The following is an 18,241-nucleotide window of genomic DNA, read 5'->3' on the forward strand; positions in this document are numbered from 1 at the left end:
ATTCGGCACACTGCGTCGCGCCTGTAATGACGTTGACAAAAAATATCGATAATAAGTTAAAATAAATCTATTTCCTTAAAACTGCAGGAAATAGAAATGATTAAAGAACTCCACTCCTACTTATCTTGAAATCAAAGTATTTTTTACCCAGACTTATATGTATATAACTAAATAGAAAATAAGGAACAGAAAAGAATAGAAACTAAGAAAATAAAGGTAGATAAAATAATTAGGAAATAAAAATGGAAAATAATAGAAACTAAATAGAAAAATTGTATAAAGAATTCAAAAAAATAAAAGATAAGAAAATCTGATTAAATTCTTATTGCTTTCCCATATTAACGAATTATTGATATAAATTTAAATAACAGATCTTTGTTCCAAATAAAAGTTATAATATATGAATTTTCTAAATTAAAAAAAAAAACGCCTCATGTTTAAAGTCTTTTTATATTTGAAGAATATAGCAATTGTTCGCAAGATGTTTAAACAGTTTAACATTTATCATGCTTTAAACTTTGGTTTTGCTTTAAATGAGGTCAGGATAACCTGTTGGCACATACATGATTTCGGTATTTTAGACCATCGAAATATCTATAAACATGATTTATAATTCTAAAAGTGACAAATGACTTATTTATGGAATGTGGAACAATATTCAACTCAAACTGAAGTGGGTTAAATTCAATAGGAACTTCTGAGATAATTAATAACTTAAATCCCAATAAATTTAATTAATAAACAACAAGAATATAATCATGTTTATGATCTCAGCCATTTGATTGCTCCGAATGCCTTACTTAAAATTCCTTGCATTTAGATAAATCTTCAATTCTTCAGAATACCTCATTCTTGCCTGTAAAGAGATCAGTCATCATTATCCCCAGAAGGAATGCAATTAATATATGGTGAAGTTAAACCTAAGCTGAATTTCAAATGCCTTAGTAGGATTAGTGAGCTATTTATTAAATTCAGAACTAGAGTTTTGCCGTTCCACGCATAAGTCTTCCGAGAACTGGAATGTGTCCTTCAAACTCGAGGCATAACTATTGTAGGGATCACAATTCAGGAGTATAACATCCGGCTCCTGAAGTATGCAATGTGCATTTCCTGAAGATTTGAAGAGTTATTTGATATCAGATTGAATATCGTGTTCTCATGAATAAGCAACTAGTCTCATTGATATGAATCAGTGGATATCATTGATGGATTCAGAACTCGAAACTGCTCGCAATAGTTTATCAATAAATTTTTTACTGGAGAGAAAAATAAGATATTTCAAAGACTTTGATAAATCTTCATAATCCAGTAACTTAATTCATTCAGAATGAGATGTTTGTAGTATAGCAAAACCATTTTTGAAGGCCCTGTGCTGGAAGTTCTATATAATAATGAACATCTTAAAATTGAAAATAAAAGACAAGACCATTTACTTCATAATTTGATTATAGTTTACATTTTTTTTTCAAATGTTTACAGCAGGTTCCAGGAGTCTGAAAATCTAACTAAGTTATACTTGAGCGTGATGTATATATAGATGTATATTCGGCGATAACTGATAGAAAAATTTATATTTTTGCTAATTTTGAGGACCCCATACCAACTTACTTTTTTCTGAAACTTTACGTTAAATTGACTTAAAAAAAGTTGTTCAATGGATTATATTGGTGTTGTCATGATTTTCATAAATACGATTATTTTGACGTCTACATCTTATTGTTTAATAATGCTGCATTGTTTATTGTAACTTCAGATTCAAGAGAAGAAATTCATTTCATTTATTTTGGGATTTTCTATTTGAACACTAATAAATTATTTAACTGGATTTGAGAAAACATTTTTTTTGTTGTCTAATAATGGGCTGGAACCAGTTTTATATTCAATATAAATTATTATAAACACACAAACACATTCCCTTTCTGTGACTGAGTATTAAATTACTATTAATAACAATATTTTGAAATTCAAAAATGTAACATTATTGAAATATCTATGTATCTATAGCAACTTTTATTTTTATGCCTGCCGCGCCGTATCGAAACGTGATGAACTGAGTCTAAGGTGCTCGTGTTGAAGGAAAATTATCGAGTTAAATTCCATTTCTTTTGGTTTATTTAATTCGAAACTTAATTTTCAGTTTAATTGAAACACCAAGCATCGATAAAATGAAATTTTTTACAGTATAAAGAATTAAATACTGTCATTCAAGCAAAATAGAGTTACATCAATTGTATTTAACAACTTATTGTGCACAAAATCTTTTATTTCGTCAGTGAAAACTTTTGGGAATTTAATTATTGTTTAAAAATTATTTTTAGCACTCTTCTGGATTAACATTCGATTCTGCAAATTAAAAAAAAATCCTTGTGTTAATGAAAAATATTACATTAATTGAATGGAAATTTTAATTCAAAGTTTTTACACTGATAAAGTTAAAGAAATTAAAATGCTTTACTTAAAATCAACTTCATTTAAGATTTTTATTTTTAGTTGCAATATTTTTCACGATTAACCTTTATCAGAAAGTGCTATTCTGAATGTAACCAACAGAATTTTGTGAAGATATGATTATCAAACATGTATACTTATTTTATTTATGAGAGCAATGTTAAAGCCAATTTCATCTCTTTCAATCAAATAGAATACTATACAATTAATTCTCAATAACTGACCCGTTAAAACAGCACAAATCAAATGCATTCTGTGCTAGAAACTCATATGTTATAGAAATAAATAAATACATTTGTTTTAAAGCAGCCAAATTTTTAAGAATTTCATTTATTGTGTTAATTTAATTGTTTTATTATTTTAAACTATACAGTAGCTTTATTTTATTAAAGTTTTATTTCATATTGTAACCGGACAATTGTCTCATTATAAATTAATTTTTTCTACAAAAGTAGAAATATGTAAAACCCAGACCATGTACACTTCTTTTCCTTGTTTTATAGCACAGTTATTTTTGCTGTCTTCCTGCTTTATTTTCTGAGCTTTAGCAGCATACATAATTAACTAGTTGCAGTTTATTGTGCGGAATCTGGAATTAAACAAGCATATGTCAGCGAGCTTTACGTTTTAACGAGCAAAATTTATCTTAAGTGTATCTGCACCCCTATTTGTAAAATTTAACTAAAACCTGCCAACATTAAAATAAATTTTCATTGTTTTAATTCATTTCGTAACTCAAATATAATTTCTTTTATGTAGGGAAATCATTTAAATATTTACTCTTTGAAAACATCTAGGTTTCAATTTCATGCTACAAAACATTTTAAAAAATTACAGATATAGATTAAGGTTTTCTTTCATTACCCAATGTAAATCTCACTAATTTGAAACGTCGCTCATGGTAATTAGATTTATTCTATTAAATGCCTTCCCCTTATTTCTTATTTTTTATTTTTATTTTCACTCAAACTGCATTTGCTTTTAATCCATTACCCTTTATTATTTGTTTAATTTTGAAATGTCTTAATTTCTCGTTTCGAGATTTCTGGACTTAGAATAGAATAAAGAAGATATAGAAATATGCTCCATAAGAACAAAAAAATGGCAATTTTAATACACCTGAAAGACCTGCTAGATTATACAATCGAACATAATCAACATTTTAAGTCAACTGAAAAAATGTAAACGAAATAATCAATTATAGCAATTGGGAATGGCTATTGCCTGCCATAAAAATATTTTCTTATTTTGTTTGAGATTAAAATTTCAAAATATTCAAATCTGCTAACATTTATTATAACCATTTTTAGAAAAAGTGCTTGATTTTTCCAAGTTGAGCAGCCTTGGTCATGAAAAGGATTTTTTTCAATAAATATTTACCTTAACTCTTCGAATTCTCTGTTATTAACTTAAATTAAAGTGAATGTTTTAATAAACCCTCAGAAAATCTACTCTGCCCATTAAACAGACTTAAATGTTGATCATAAAATTAGCCATTTTAACCCAGAAATGGTTTGTTAGAGTTGTTCTTAAATTTCCTTGTTTCTATATGATCTTTGTGCAAACTTTAAGGCATTAAAAAAACTGAAATAAGCGGTTTTCTATAAAAAATAGGCACAATTTTTTTAATCTCTGCGGATAGCTTAGCAGTGGTTGGTTTATTCACTAATTTAAACAATAACCGCTACGACTTTTTCGTGAATTTCGAATTACTGTTTGTCTGCGTACGATAATTCAAAAAGCTATGGAACTGAGTCGGTAATTCCCATCTTCTGCAGTCCCTCTTCTGGGAATTGAATAGTCTTTGTCATCCTCAAGAAAGTGTTCCGTTGAGGCTTTAACATCCGTCTGCCATGAAATTAATATGAAATTGATGATGCAATGATATTCTCGCAATATGAAAATCAGTACAGCACTTCTGCAAGTACAGCGAATTATAACATTTATTTCTGCCTAATCGCACAGTAGCTATTGAAATATCAAAACTATAAGATTAATTTCTTTTTACTTTTTAGCTCTTCTTCTCATTTTTTTGCAAATATATGCTCAGTGGAGGAATAAAATTATTTCTTAATATATATGCTTAAAATCCATTTCTTCCATTCTCCGCTGAATGGCTATACTTCTTGCTAATAAAAAAGGATCTAACTAAAAAAAATATAGTGATTCATTTTCAGAAACCGATTAAAATTTATATAATCTTTAATGGTCCACGAGTTATTTTGAACAACTAAAGAAATTAAAGATGAAAACTTTCAGGTTATCGCTTTCTAGCCTGTTCAACAGAGCTAAGATGCTACGGGTCGCCTAGAAATTACTGCGAAATTTCTCCTCCTTTCGTTAAGTAGGATTGATAAAATATTTGAAACGCGTTCTTTGTTCGTTTGAGATGTGTCATCCAGATGAGTTTGGGGAACATGGAGGTTTTTTGAGAACATTCAGGATGTCAGAGATATATTTCCTTAGAGACTTACATACTTCAATATCTTATATATTTTATTTGTGCAGGGAATGTAAATAACTGTTTGCTCAATAAAATGTATTTCTATTTCTGTCTAAAAAAATCTGTAAAAGATCAATTTGTGGCGTTAAATTGTTTCACATTTGGTCCAGCATGTTCAAAAGAGACATAGTTTCTGACGTTTTTACAAGAAGCATTATCTTGACGTCAATCATTTGGTAATACATACACAAAATTGTATGACGCCATTGTTCAAGTTAATCATTTTTTCCATAATGTCTAAATTATATAATATCTTGCTATATTTTTATAAATATCAAATTTCGTATTTACTTCAGATCGTGCTAAAAAGTTGTAAGAAAACTGAAATCTCAAACAGGATATGCAAGCCCAATTTTTTGTATCAATTAAAGTCTTATTTATAATTCCCGTACCAAAATTCAAACTTTTCATAAATATTGGCAAAATTGAAAAGTATATAGTAAATTTCCGTAATCCAAAACACATGTTATCCTAGAATATATGATGAATTATTTATCTAAAGTTTTATGATTACTTATTCCTGAAGAAAAACCATATCAATAACTTATATTTGTAGTAGGAAAACTAAAAATATGAAATGGATAATCTTATTTTAGATCTAACCCGTTAACAAGGGTGTTTTAAATAGGTAAATGGAGCTGGTGAACGTACAGAAATGAAGACGACACGTCATTCATTTTCTTTGATCCAAGGCACGTCATTCATTCTGATTCATTGACTTTAGCTTTAGGAGATTTCAAGTCCTTTATATCTAATATTGATTTTTAACACAACAACAATTATACAGTTCTTAACCTTTTTACGAGATTCAATTGTAATACAAAATAATGAATCGTCTTTTTCTGTAAATTATATTTTTGAATCCTTAATATATGATACAGTAAAGCTTCCTTTATTTTGTAGTTTATGAGTTTTATTCACAAAAAAGTATAAATTACAAGTTTTATTGCAACATGTGCATAAATGTTTCTGATGAAAACTAAATATTTGTCCAATTAATCATTAAAAAATAAAATTATCTATGTTATCTTATGTTTTTTTTATCTATGATATATTGAAACTAATTTATTTCATTCACAATAAACCTTTAAAGCATCTTACTAAAATGTCTTTCTACTTAAATTTATTCCATTCACTTTTGGAAAATTGATCTTTACCATAAAATGATTTCTGTTTATTTAATTTAATACTAAATGAAAACCGATTTCAGCTTAAAAATTCAATTGATGATCTAGATTTATTCAGTGCAAAAAAATAAATATAAAAATCAAATCCAGTACGAAATGAAATACTTCTCCTTTCTTTCTGTCAAATCATAAGCTTAAAAAGAATAGAAAGCTTCTCAAATATTCATAAAAAAATTAAATAAAAATATTCTCAAATCAATTTTACTTTAAATGTCAGATTTTGATAGGGTGAGTTTTAAGAATCAAATTGTACTTTCATTGTTTGTTGTATCGTTGAATAACAATAAAATTTATTTCCAAGAATTCCCTTTATTTCAAATGAGACTTCTACAAATTAAAATTGAGATTCTTGAAATTCACTTAAAAGCATTGAGCTGATTTTTGGCTAAATTCCAGAATAATGCCTTGTTGTGAAATAGATCGTATACACACTTAGTATTCCCTGTTGTATATTGAAACGTTAAAAGACAGGAGAATTCAATAAGCAATGAAATAAAGTTGTTTCCTTTCATGGCTGTCCATTGAAATGTTCAAATTAGATTATTTTTCCATTTCAAAAAGATTTCTGAGGAAAACTGCAGCAAGCTGAAGAAAAAGAGAGAGAGATTTTAACAGAAAATATTAGGGACAAATTGAAAGGAAAGTTTATAAACGATTTTTTGAAAATCCATTAAGATTTTTATTAGTAAAATTGAGACAAATGAATCTCAATATGACGAATAAATATATCAGTGGTCTATATAAAAATAACTCAATTATCAGCAAAGCTTATGATACTATGATATTGGATTTGAAAAGGCTCATGATTTAAAAGCTGTCTCTACTTTCATATTATATTGTATTTTCCATAATATTTTAAAAGTTTTTAAATGATGAATATTATTTTTCATTATAAATTATTTAGTTCTGAAAGTGTAAACAATTCACAGAAGAAAGGGTCACTTCGTCTTAATCAAAAGTTTATCGCCGATTTTTTTCCGCTTTTTTATCTTGTTAGGCTTCCTCATTTACTGAATGACACATATTCTTATTTTTAGTAGCAATAGACGAATAAATGAATAATTGGCGAATTATTTCTTTAAATTATAAATCCCATTCCTATGTCATAAAATGTACCATGTACCATAAAATGAACTGAATATTCGTTTCTTACAAAATCTCTTAAAGAATAGATCTCCTACGGTAAAAAAGTTCTTATTTAAATGGAAAAATTGCTATTTTAAAAGAAAAAAAACCATCATGCATTTTATTACCTGATTCCACAGTAAAAATACAAAACGCACATTTAAACAAGTTATCTGTCCAATAAAACTCCTATCTTAAAAATGAGGGGAAATAAAATTAATCTTGATATAAATATGGACTTGACCCAGCGTGTCTTGTGCTGCTCTCACCTGAAGCTAATTTATTTCCTGAGTTTCCACACAAGTCATTTTACGGTGTTTACTTGACGCCGAAACAAATACCCTTAGGGGGCTAAGGAATTTATTAACTTGCTTAGTTTATATCAATGTAACCCGAGGGTAGGAAAATTTCATTTCGTTTTCGATTTGATTTCGGTGGTAACGCCGGCTAAAGAAATATGATCCCTATTAATTTATTTTCTAGAACTGTGAAAGGAAGGTGTAATATTACTGATATAAAAATGTGTTAAGCTACAATACGGTTATTTTTTAAAGTGATCCTATGAGAAAATCTAATATGACAATAAGATTTACACTTAATATGAGTGATCGCATATGTGATTTTTAATAATCGTTTGCTTCTTTTTCTCTTTAAACTCTAATTCATCATAATAAAATAGAAATATGGTGTTTTAAATAATTAATTAGAAATAAATAATTGTTATAGATGAATTGCTTTTAATATTTAATGAAGTTAAATTTCAATACATTTAATTGAATTTCAGTTGTTGATATGAAATTGATTTTGATAATGTTGCCAATTTATGTTCTCGTGCTATACATCAAATAAAATTCAATTAATACGAATCTGTCAAATTATGAGCAATAAAGATTAAAAATTTATATTCTGTAATTAACATTCTTGAGACCTATGTGTTGTTGTGCCACTATAATTTATTAAGGCTAGGACAAACACTGCACCGCAAAGTCATTAGGATTTAATTTCTGCCGAAAATCTTATTTTTATCATTTAATTTTATTGTTAATTTAGTTGAACTATTTGGTCTTATTTATAGTACATCTAAATGCTTGATGGCTAAATTAAATTCCGATTAAGGAAAGCAGGAAATAGTTGAATGGTAGTGGAAATGGGCAGTGAATCTTATCTTCGAAAGACGATTTTATCTTCCTGAACTCCCATGTTAGAGGGATATTGTGAAATATCCTAAAGCTATTTAAAATCTAAAATGCAAGGCAAATTGGACAGTTTTTTAAAACTTTATTTCATTTATTACAGAAGATTTCATGAATTGAAACAAAATCATGTTCTATCTTTCTAACTAACTTTTTTAGTTATTGCTTATCGTGTAACCTTTAACAAAACAGCAAAAATCCACTTGTCAAATTTAAATTTACATATTATAATCAGTATTTGTTAAATAATGAAACTGCTAAGATTTTAAAATAAAAATAATTTATTCTATTTAAACGTTAAAAAGTGGGATCGTAATTTTAAATTCTTAAACACTAACCAATTGCTTCCATGATCTATATGAATTACCAATGCATCCAATGCTCATATCAATTCATATCTACATTCACATAATCCATTGCGATTTCCATTAGTGATTTACTGCAATGCATCACTCTTAAATTTAATGGATTAAACCCATGCATGACCGTTCGAAAAGTCAGTAAACGCATATATAAGTTGCCAGAAACATTAGTCTTCGGTAAAACGGCTATCAACGGCAGCTTTCCAGTAAGTAACATATATCACTTCTGTCGAATTACGTGTTCTGTATGATATCCACAGATTCTGAGCATTCCGAAAGCATTTGAAACACAAGAAAGTTGCACTGTGCTTTCTCTGCTGAAAGGGGAAAATAAGTTTCATTTGTGTTCAGCCAATACGTTGACTCTTACATAAGAGAAACTGCAGGAAGCATTAATTTAATTTCCATTCAAAAAGACATTGATTGATTTTACTTCTTGGTTGTGTAGGAATTTATTGAAGTAGTCTGAAACGATCGATTTGATGGAAATGAAAAGGAAGTAGTGTAATATTAATTTTTTTTCCGTAATTAGAGTTACAGAGGAAATTGAAAGTTCCTACATTTTGCTCCATGACTTGATGAGATAACAGAGTATAAATTGGAGTCCATATAGCTTCGATGTATTTAAATTTTGGAGATTTCTTTGCAGTTTGTATAAATAAAATCGTTATAGAATAAATTTGCCATTCTGTATAGAAATCCAGGATTGTTTTTTCCTTATGAAATGCAGATAAACTGAAGTTTCATGTATTTATATTCCATTTTCTCATTTGAATTATTTTAAAATAATATGTTAATGCTTTAGTTGCAGTTTCATAGTAAATACATTTCTATTTTAAATTTAATAGCAAATCGAAGTTAAAAACTTAATCTACATTCTATTTTTATTTTAGTTTTTCAGATTAAATTGCCTTCTTTAATAATTTGTGGCAATTTAAAACGTATTAGTGTAGTTTTATCGGGGTTCTTTTATATTTATACGCTTTGCGAAATTTTTGATTTTAAATAATCATATATTCAATAGATTATAAGCAGAAATATTTAAATTTATACATTAAGGAATTAAATTAAGTATGAATTTTTTTTCTTAAATTTCAACAAGAAAAAATTCGATTCGACATTTTTTTGAATGGTTTGACAGTATTTTAGATTTTTACAGTATTTAAATAGATTGGTTAACAATCACCTAACTGCAGATAATGAATTTATTATTTTTGTTATAAAATATACCTGAAAATAATTTTTACTACTTTTTAGTTAGAATAAGTTTAATCAGAAAAATGTAAATATAAATGTGAAAAAAAAATTTTCATTTGGATTACGAAAATACATACTCTGCTCTTTTTATTTCTAGAAAAATTGAATACCTCATCTTGCATGGGAAAGTAGAAAACTGAACACAAGAATCATTCACTCTTTTTGCATTTATGAATGCCGCAGAAGTATGTCAAAAGCGGCATTTAAATTACTTACTCATTTTTCATCTATGATGAATACCTTTCAATAATACCCGCAATACTTATTTTCGCTAAAAATGTTAGAACTCGTAAATGGAATATTTATTTTCCATTAAGTGTTTCAGATAGAATGTCAGAATCAGTGAAAAAAATTTAGGATTTAGTTTTTCTAAAATACTTGCTTTGCAGTCAGTGAGAATATTCATTCCGGTGAAATATGACATACGGCAGAAAAAAAATACTTTAAATTTTTTCGTTTGAGGCTGAGGTAAAAAGGACTTAGAAAAGTTTAGCTGCAAAAAGAAAGCAAGAAGGATGCGGATACAATTTCAAAATAAAGGATTGCTTAGTGGTTTTTTTATTTCTTTATTTATAGTTGGAAATACTATTTTTCGTAAAAACTTTTATCAATAAGCTAAGCTATGGTTACATTTTATTGATATTGATACTCTGAAGGAATTTCAAAATTTTCCGGAAGCAAAATATAGGATGATGATTTTTTCAAATATATTTCACCGTAAGCATTCTATTCTCAGTTCATTGATTCTTCATACGAAAGAAAAACATCAAAACTAATCTTCTAATTTGCTTATCTAATCTCTAGGTTTATATCAGTATAGACTTATGAATATTAATTTATCGTATTTCTTCCTTATGCATTTCTTTTATACTTTCTTTTCTTTGCATAAACAGAAGTGCAAAATTTTAAATTAAAGGTAAACTTAAGTACATTTATCTAGATATTAGGTATGGTTTTGACTTGTAGGGGGTCTTTGACAGCCAACACTGATGCTAAATTAAAATAATTAATATAAATAATTTAGTAGTTTTTAAAAATACAACAAAACAATGTTAAATGAAAGAATACTTAGTTGAAAATTAATCTTGTATTCTAATAGCAAGTAAAATTCTTCAATATTAGTTTTCTTTGAAAAACATACGCTTTCAAAATAAAATAGTTTAGTGAAATCCTTCCAAATAACAACATGGAAATTTTGAAATTTAGTAGAAGGCTACATAATATCCAGAATTTAAAATGCATTCATCAGATTTGTTGATTTTAAAAATATCTTTCAGTAGCATGATTAATATTTTTATATGAATTGAATTATCAAATAAAAATTGAAATTTTCTTCAATCAGTTACAGAACAGAAAACTGTAAGTTGTATCCAATGAGAATGACAATTAACTACTGCAACGAAAATTTGATTTGTATTTTCATTACAATCATAATAATACGAGGCTCATTACTAAATTTTTTCAAAGGCGTTCCTAGATTTGAACTTGGCTGAGATGGGTTCATATTTGAATTGAAATTCTAGTAGTGCAATAAAATAATCAAGATATGTTATAACTGGAAATAATAACAAATATTATTTACACAGATACAATATAAGTCGGAATACCTTCACTAACCTGTTTTAATAAATATTGCCTATTTATTAAGAAAATTGAATAAATCTAAATTTTGTTATCGCAAGGTCTTTGGAAAGAAGCAAGCATTTGAATATTTGTATAACTTTTGTTTCATAAGACTCTATAAATATTATAGCTAAATAATCTTTCATTATTATTCCTTAAATGCAAAATTAAATTGCGGTTCTAACCTAATATTTGCGCTAGTTACTTGTTGTATATGAGTTAGTAGATTAAAAAAAAATATTTGCCTCCTTAATCATTTTCTTTAATTCTTTTATTATAAAATATCACTGTTATCTTCTCTAAATTAACTACTGTTAAATATTATTTATTTCGACATTTAGAAGAAAATCTCGTAAAAATATTCTTTCATTTGAATTATAGAATTGAATTAAAAGACACTTAAAAGCATATTCATGAATTAAAAATACAGCATGTATTAATTTTTACTAAACCCGTGTTTGAATACAGATATGAAAAGTTTAAATTCATTTTGAATTGAAAAGATTTTTATTTAAACTGGTGATAGATGAGAACCTGTCATTTTCAACTTTCCATTAGCTAAACCAGAACCTTAATGTATCATTGTACGTATATCATTTTTATCGATTCGGTGAAATTCGATTGAATATTCGAGAACATTATTTCACTAAGTGAGGAAGCAAATTTAGTTTAACTCCCCAAAAAATGTTCTTTCACTGACACCTTAAAAGATTAAAGTCATTTAGGGCAACAAGAAAAGCGAAGAGAACAGGAAATGTTGGCGCAGTAGTCCGTGATGTTAGAGAATCTAGAAAAGACGAAGGACCCAACTTGGTCGGAAGTGCACCGTTTCTAGAAGAACGCAATTTCTCTTGGTATAGAGTTATTCAACAATGAACTAACCTCTATTCCCAACACAGCAAAATTTTCTTGTAGCGTAATGCAGGGAAGTATCATAAAACCCTGCGGAGTCAGGAAACAATTCTTCCTATTCGGTCATAAATTTCAGGGTATCAACCACCCAGTGAGAAACTGATCTTAGACTTTGAGTCAGACCACACTTTGAGAATTTGCATGCTTTGCGCTATCAGTATTAGAAATTTAATTAAATCCTCAATGTTTTGAGATATTTAAAGAAGAATTTTAAGTGTGTTTTAAAAACTTTATTTTTCAGTTGGGCATTTTTAAGAGAACATCCCTCTGAATTTTCGTTGTATTTTTCTAGAACTTTGAAGTCTGTAGTTAAGATGTTGTATTAATAGGTTTGAAATCTCTGTTGATAATAATATATAAAATATCAAAAATTTTTATCAGTTTTTATGACATTTAAAAATGTAAACAGATTCTTAGTTATTTTTCTGCCTATTGGATAATCACAACCGTTCAAAACAGAGACATTATCATTAAAATAATACCCAATGCATATATTTTAGTGGCGAAAGCGATAGAAATATATTAAATCGTAATAGAATACACTGATATATTATAAACATCAACTGAACCAAAATAACTTATTATTAAGCTCTTGTACATGAATACATTTTGTTATGAAATTTTAAATGAAAGACAAATATCACTTTTGATGTAATTATTCCATTTCAAAATAGAGCATTTTTTTTCATTTTGATATTAATATTTTAAATTATTTCTTTTAAAACACATTTTTTACGATACATTATTGTCTGCATATTTTGCTGTTACGTAAGCAGTGAATATTTAAAACAATTATAAAAAATGTTTATTTGATTTCATTTTTCCTTTATGTTTTTTTGTAAATTATTACGGCTTCAGTATTCTATAATAAAATTGGCAGCTAATTTAAAAATTCTTTAAAGGCTTTTTCGTATTTTAATCGATACTAGAAAACACTTGACTCGATTTGTTATATAATCGGTTTCTTTTGTTCGATTTCTGTATGCTATAAACTTCAAATCAGAAACTAAATAAAATAATTTTCCCATTATTAATTTTCCAAATCTGTAATTTTTTTCTTTGTACCTCAGAACAATAAATTATTTTTAAATTTATATCAACCATATCTTGCTTTATAACAACGACAACAAGCAGAATAACCGTCTTTTTATTTAAAGCAATCGATGCTTTTTCCCCCGCTATTTTGGTTAAAGGCTTAGTAATTTTCAAATCTCTTCACTCTCAAATGAAAGGAAAGAAAATGTACCAAACATTTCATAAGAAAACCTTTAACCATATTCGCATGAGGAAGGCAGTCACTTGCAACAGGTGTTTTTCTTCAGAAAATGTCTATTTTTTAAACGAAAAGAGAGAGTATCTAAACCTTGCAAGAAATCAGTTTTACGATCGATATAACAAGGAAAAAGAATTTCTTCTTTCTCCAGCGAAAAACTGAATAAAACAGCAACGGGAAAAGAAGAATTAGAGGCAACAGACTGAGAAAAAGCTAAGCAGATTTCTTGTAAATATTTGCCTCTTGGTATTTGGCAGATAAAAAAAAAGCATCAGCAAAAACAAGAAAGAAAAAGACCCTTAAGGCAAGGCTTTTTTTCTAAGCATGGATTTTAAACAGAACACAATCTGATCTTCTGCTCATGTTTTTTGAATGTGGCATTTCTAGTTGGAAAAAAAATAACAACAATAAGCTCTTCATTCTATTTACACCCAATTAGAAGACTTGAAGCTCCAAATAAAAAAAGACTAGAAGCTCTGATCCTGCTAAATTCAGTAAATTAAATTCCACATTCTTGTAAATAAGGATTTACATCCGATATGCTTCATTACTAGAGAATTAAAATAATAAAATACTTTACGGACAACTTTTTCTTTGGAAGATTTAAAAAAATTTTATTTCCCGTGTTTTCACTTATTAATAAAATAAATTTGTGAACGAAAAATGCACATGGTTTTTCTACTTTAAAAAGGAAATGGCTTAGTATTTAGTTTTTGGAAATTTCATTTGAAGAAATCATTTATTTTAATGAGTTTTTAAGTGTCTACGCAATTTCTTTTCTCAATTCGCAGAGAATGTCGTTAATATTTATAAATGCCGATGACAATTTTGATTTTCATCAACTTGATACGAAATTAAAATGCTGATAGCATAATTTTTAGCGAATTCGACAGACCATCTGCAGTGAATTAAACGAATAGGGTAATTTTAGTGACCAGTTTAAAAGTTTTTAGTTATCAGTTCAAATAAATCCCTGTGCTCAGGATGCTGAAATAATTTTTATAACCTTTTTTTATTTTATTATTTTTAGAAAATTTATTCAAGATAATATTATTTATCCTATTTGAGTAATTTTAAATGAAACTGGCTTTCCCTGAAACAAGTTCAGTGACCTTGCTTGAGTTCAATAAACTGCATGTAAAAAAATATCATAATTATACATTTTAAAAATAAATGAATATTTTAAAAAAAAACAAAAAAAAAACATGACTTTTATTATTTGTTTTTTCAAAATCAAGATATAAGAAAAACAGTTTTTAACGAAAATATCGAATATTTTTTAATTCATTATTCATAAATATTTGAACCGTTTCGTTTATAAAACAGTTTGAGTTTTGTTTCAACGTTAATTCTTTGGGAAGATAAACACAATTTTATATTTTCTTAATATAAATTTAATATTTTTTTACCTCTTTAAATGCTATTTCCTCAAAATATTCCTACGAAAACAGCATAAATTAAAATCTAATAAAGATTTTTTTTGTTTAAATTTGTAATAAAGCATTATCCTAGACTGTAGAATCAGCAATCTGTTCATTTAAAACGATTTTACAACTGTCTTAATGATTCATATTTCTAAAAAAAGTAAAAAGGTCATGTTCTTCAACAATCGATCCCTAGCATTTAAAGTCTGACTAGAAATATAGTATATTATTGTTTGAGAAACTATGTATATGTTTATCTCCAAAGTTTTGAACAAATCATTTGATTAATTTGAAAGACTAGATAGTTTTTGATTAATATCATTTTTTTATATTTTTATTAATTCACTTTTCAATCATTCAATTTTTACGAAACCATATTTTCTCACTTGCTGTTATTTCACTTTTCTTTTTAATTAAAAATTTTGTTTCATAATCATTTTTCAATTTGTTTTATGCAAAAAAATAAAAAAAAATAAAAGGGTTTTATAAAACAAAAAATAATTAATCCCGAATGTAATCATATATCATGAAAAAATGAAACTTTTCTTCACTTATAATGTAATATAAATTTTATATTTAATATTTCCTATTTGTTTTTCTATTCATTTTCGATCCCAAAATGTGAACTTTATTTCATATGTGCTGAATATTGAAGAACAAATTAAAAATTTGAAATTCTAATGATATAATTCAGTAGCTTAGGGGCAGTGATTCTAAAGATGTAGTGACGTGCTGTATTCACTTTTTGGAACCAAAATGTCTATACAGAATTTTGCCTTTTTTTATGATATTTAAGTTGAAAGTGGTAGAGTGCGTTAAAAAATTATATAAATTTGGAAACAATACTTTCTTGACTTAACTGGTATTGCCTCATAAAAGTTTAAAAATAATAAATAACTGAAGGTGTTTTAAACAGAGCAAAGTTCTAATACAATAATTGAAGATTTTTTTTTTAAAGTATGCCAATTCTCATTTTTTAAATGTTCATGGATATAATATACTTTTTCAATCGTAAAATTATAAATCCTAACTAAATAAACAAACAAAAAAATCCTTTTCCGAAAACATTGCAATAATTTGCAATTGCTAATTCCAAGACCGAAATTCGGAAAAATCGAAAAAATTATTAATCAATTTTATTTTTAAAATAGATGGAATAAAGGAAGTAATTAATATAAAGCAATATTAATGCACTGCATAAACCAATGGGAGTAGATTCCCAAAACATTCTCGCATACTCTGCATTAAATGTGTTGTTTTACATCATGCATAAATTGTGTTCATGACCTTTGATAAGGTCACGAATGCCTTGCATGCCATTAACGAGCAATAGCTACACAATGTAGATCTGTGGAGTGAGTATAGAACTAGTACTGATTTCAACCCGCAATCATTGCGATTAATTCCTGGCATGCGGTTAATATACAAGGATCTGAAAATCGATGGCAAATTTTGACGCTTTTTTGCAGTTTGACATGTAAATACAACTGTAGCCTCAAAATCACATAAAACTTTTCATTTATTTCATCCATTTCTCTTTTGAGTTATAGATTTTATCTGCATACGAAATGAACGAGCGATACACAATTAATCTCTGAATATATTTGGTTGAGAATTTGATAAGAATGTGCATTAAAGACGTAAATGTAGCAAATTTTATTTATATAGTTTTTTACGTTTTATAATTCCCTCATTCACTTGTAATCTGACAACTGGAATGGATTTATTTTAAAATCTGCTTGAAATATACAAATATGAAACACCACTGCATATGCGACATTTCATCCATCTAGTTTAAAGCGGTTTTGAGTTACATTAACAGACAGACAGATCGGCAGATATTATTCTGAAAATATATAAACGTGGATAATTATTATAATTTCTAGTTCAAAATTCTAAATTGTTTTTAACTCCTTGTGTGATTCGTATGCAAGAAAATAAGCTTTTATTTGAAATTTATTTAAAATCTAACACTACGATAAATTCCCGATACAGTTTAGACTTTAAATGCAAGAATATGATATTTTGTTTTAGTATATAAGTTTCTTCCTTATAAAAGTAACTCTCTCTTATTCTCTTGCTGTATTTCAATCGATTTTAAAGAATGCTTTTCACTTTTCTTTAAAGAAAGACAACATTCAAAAACTCCAAAAGACTTAGTCATTGAATTATATCAGAGAAAAACTTTCTAAAAGATTCTGAATACTTCAAATGATTTCACAGGCAGTGTTCGATCGTCCCGAAACAAGTAAATTCTCTTGGGTCACACAAGTATACTATTCCGCTGAATTGCTTTCGTTGCTTTCAGAAATCTTCAATGTAAGAACCGGGTCCTTGCCTCGACAAAACTGTACATCTTACAAAGAAGTCTTAATGCTTTCGTACTTCCAAACGTACACATTTAACATTTTATGGGTACTGTTAGCGTGTATATCCGAAACAAAACCGTGTCTTAAATTCTTTGCTCTAAAAGATGGGTTCTTAAGAGATTCTTTACTTTTACACTCATAACAATGTTGTTCTTGTTTTCTTTAACTTTTTATTTCTTGCTTTTAGCTTCGATGACGAAGCTGCAACTTTTTATAAGTCAAGCTGGCATGAATCTGGTACCACTTAGAAGTTTCTTTCATATTTGATTGGCAGAATTTATAATTACCTTGTAGATAATTTTACTTATATCTTCTGTTGTGTGTCTCCTCAGCAAAAAGTACTAAGTTAGTTATAAATGTGAACAATAGTTGATTGATACGGAGCCCATAATTTATCCTCTCAGGAATCGAAAGGAGGGGAAAGGGACATTTTCTTTTATTCAGAACACCATTTTAAAAGGGCATCTGTAATTTCTTCTATAATGTTTCGAAGAATTACGATATTTTAAGGCATTTAATTAAAATTTCAGCTACTGTTTCAAAATATTATCAAAAATATTTATTT

The 18,241-nt window shown here is 27.4% G+C and overlaps 1 protein-coding gene across 3 annotated transcripts in view; it reads left to right on the plus strand.

The window, feature by feature from the left end:
* The window catches only part of LOC129960196 (acetylcholine receptor subunit alpha-like), a 333,853-nt gene that overhangs the window by 180,905 nt on the left and 134,707 nt on the right, over positions 1-18,241 (plus strand). The gene's annotated exons all lie outside the window — the stretch shown is intronic.

Source organism: Argiope bruennichi, chromosome X2 (genome assembly GCF_947563725.1).
Source record: "Argiope bruennichi chromosome X2, qqArgBrue1.1, whole genome shotgun sequence".
Classification (NCBI taxonomy): Eukaryota; Metazoa; Arthropoda; class Arachnida; order Araneae; family Araneidae; genus Argiope; species Argiope bruennichi.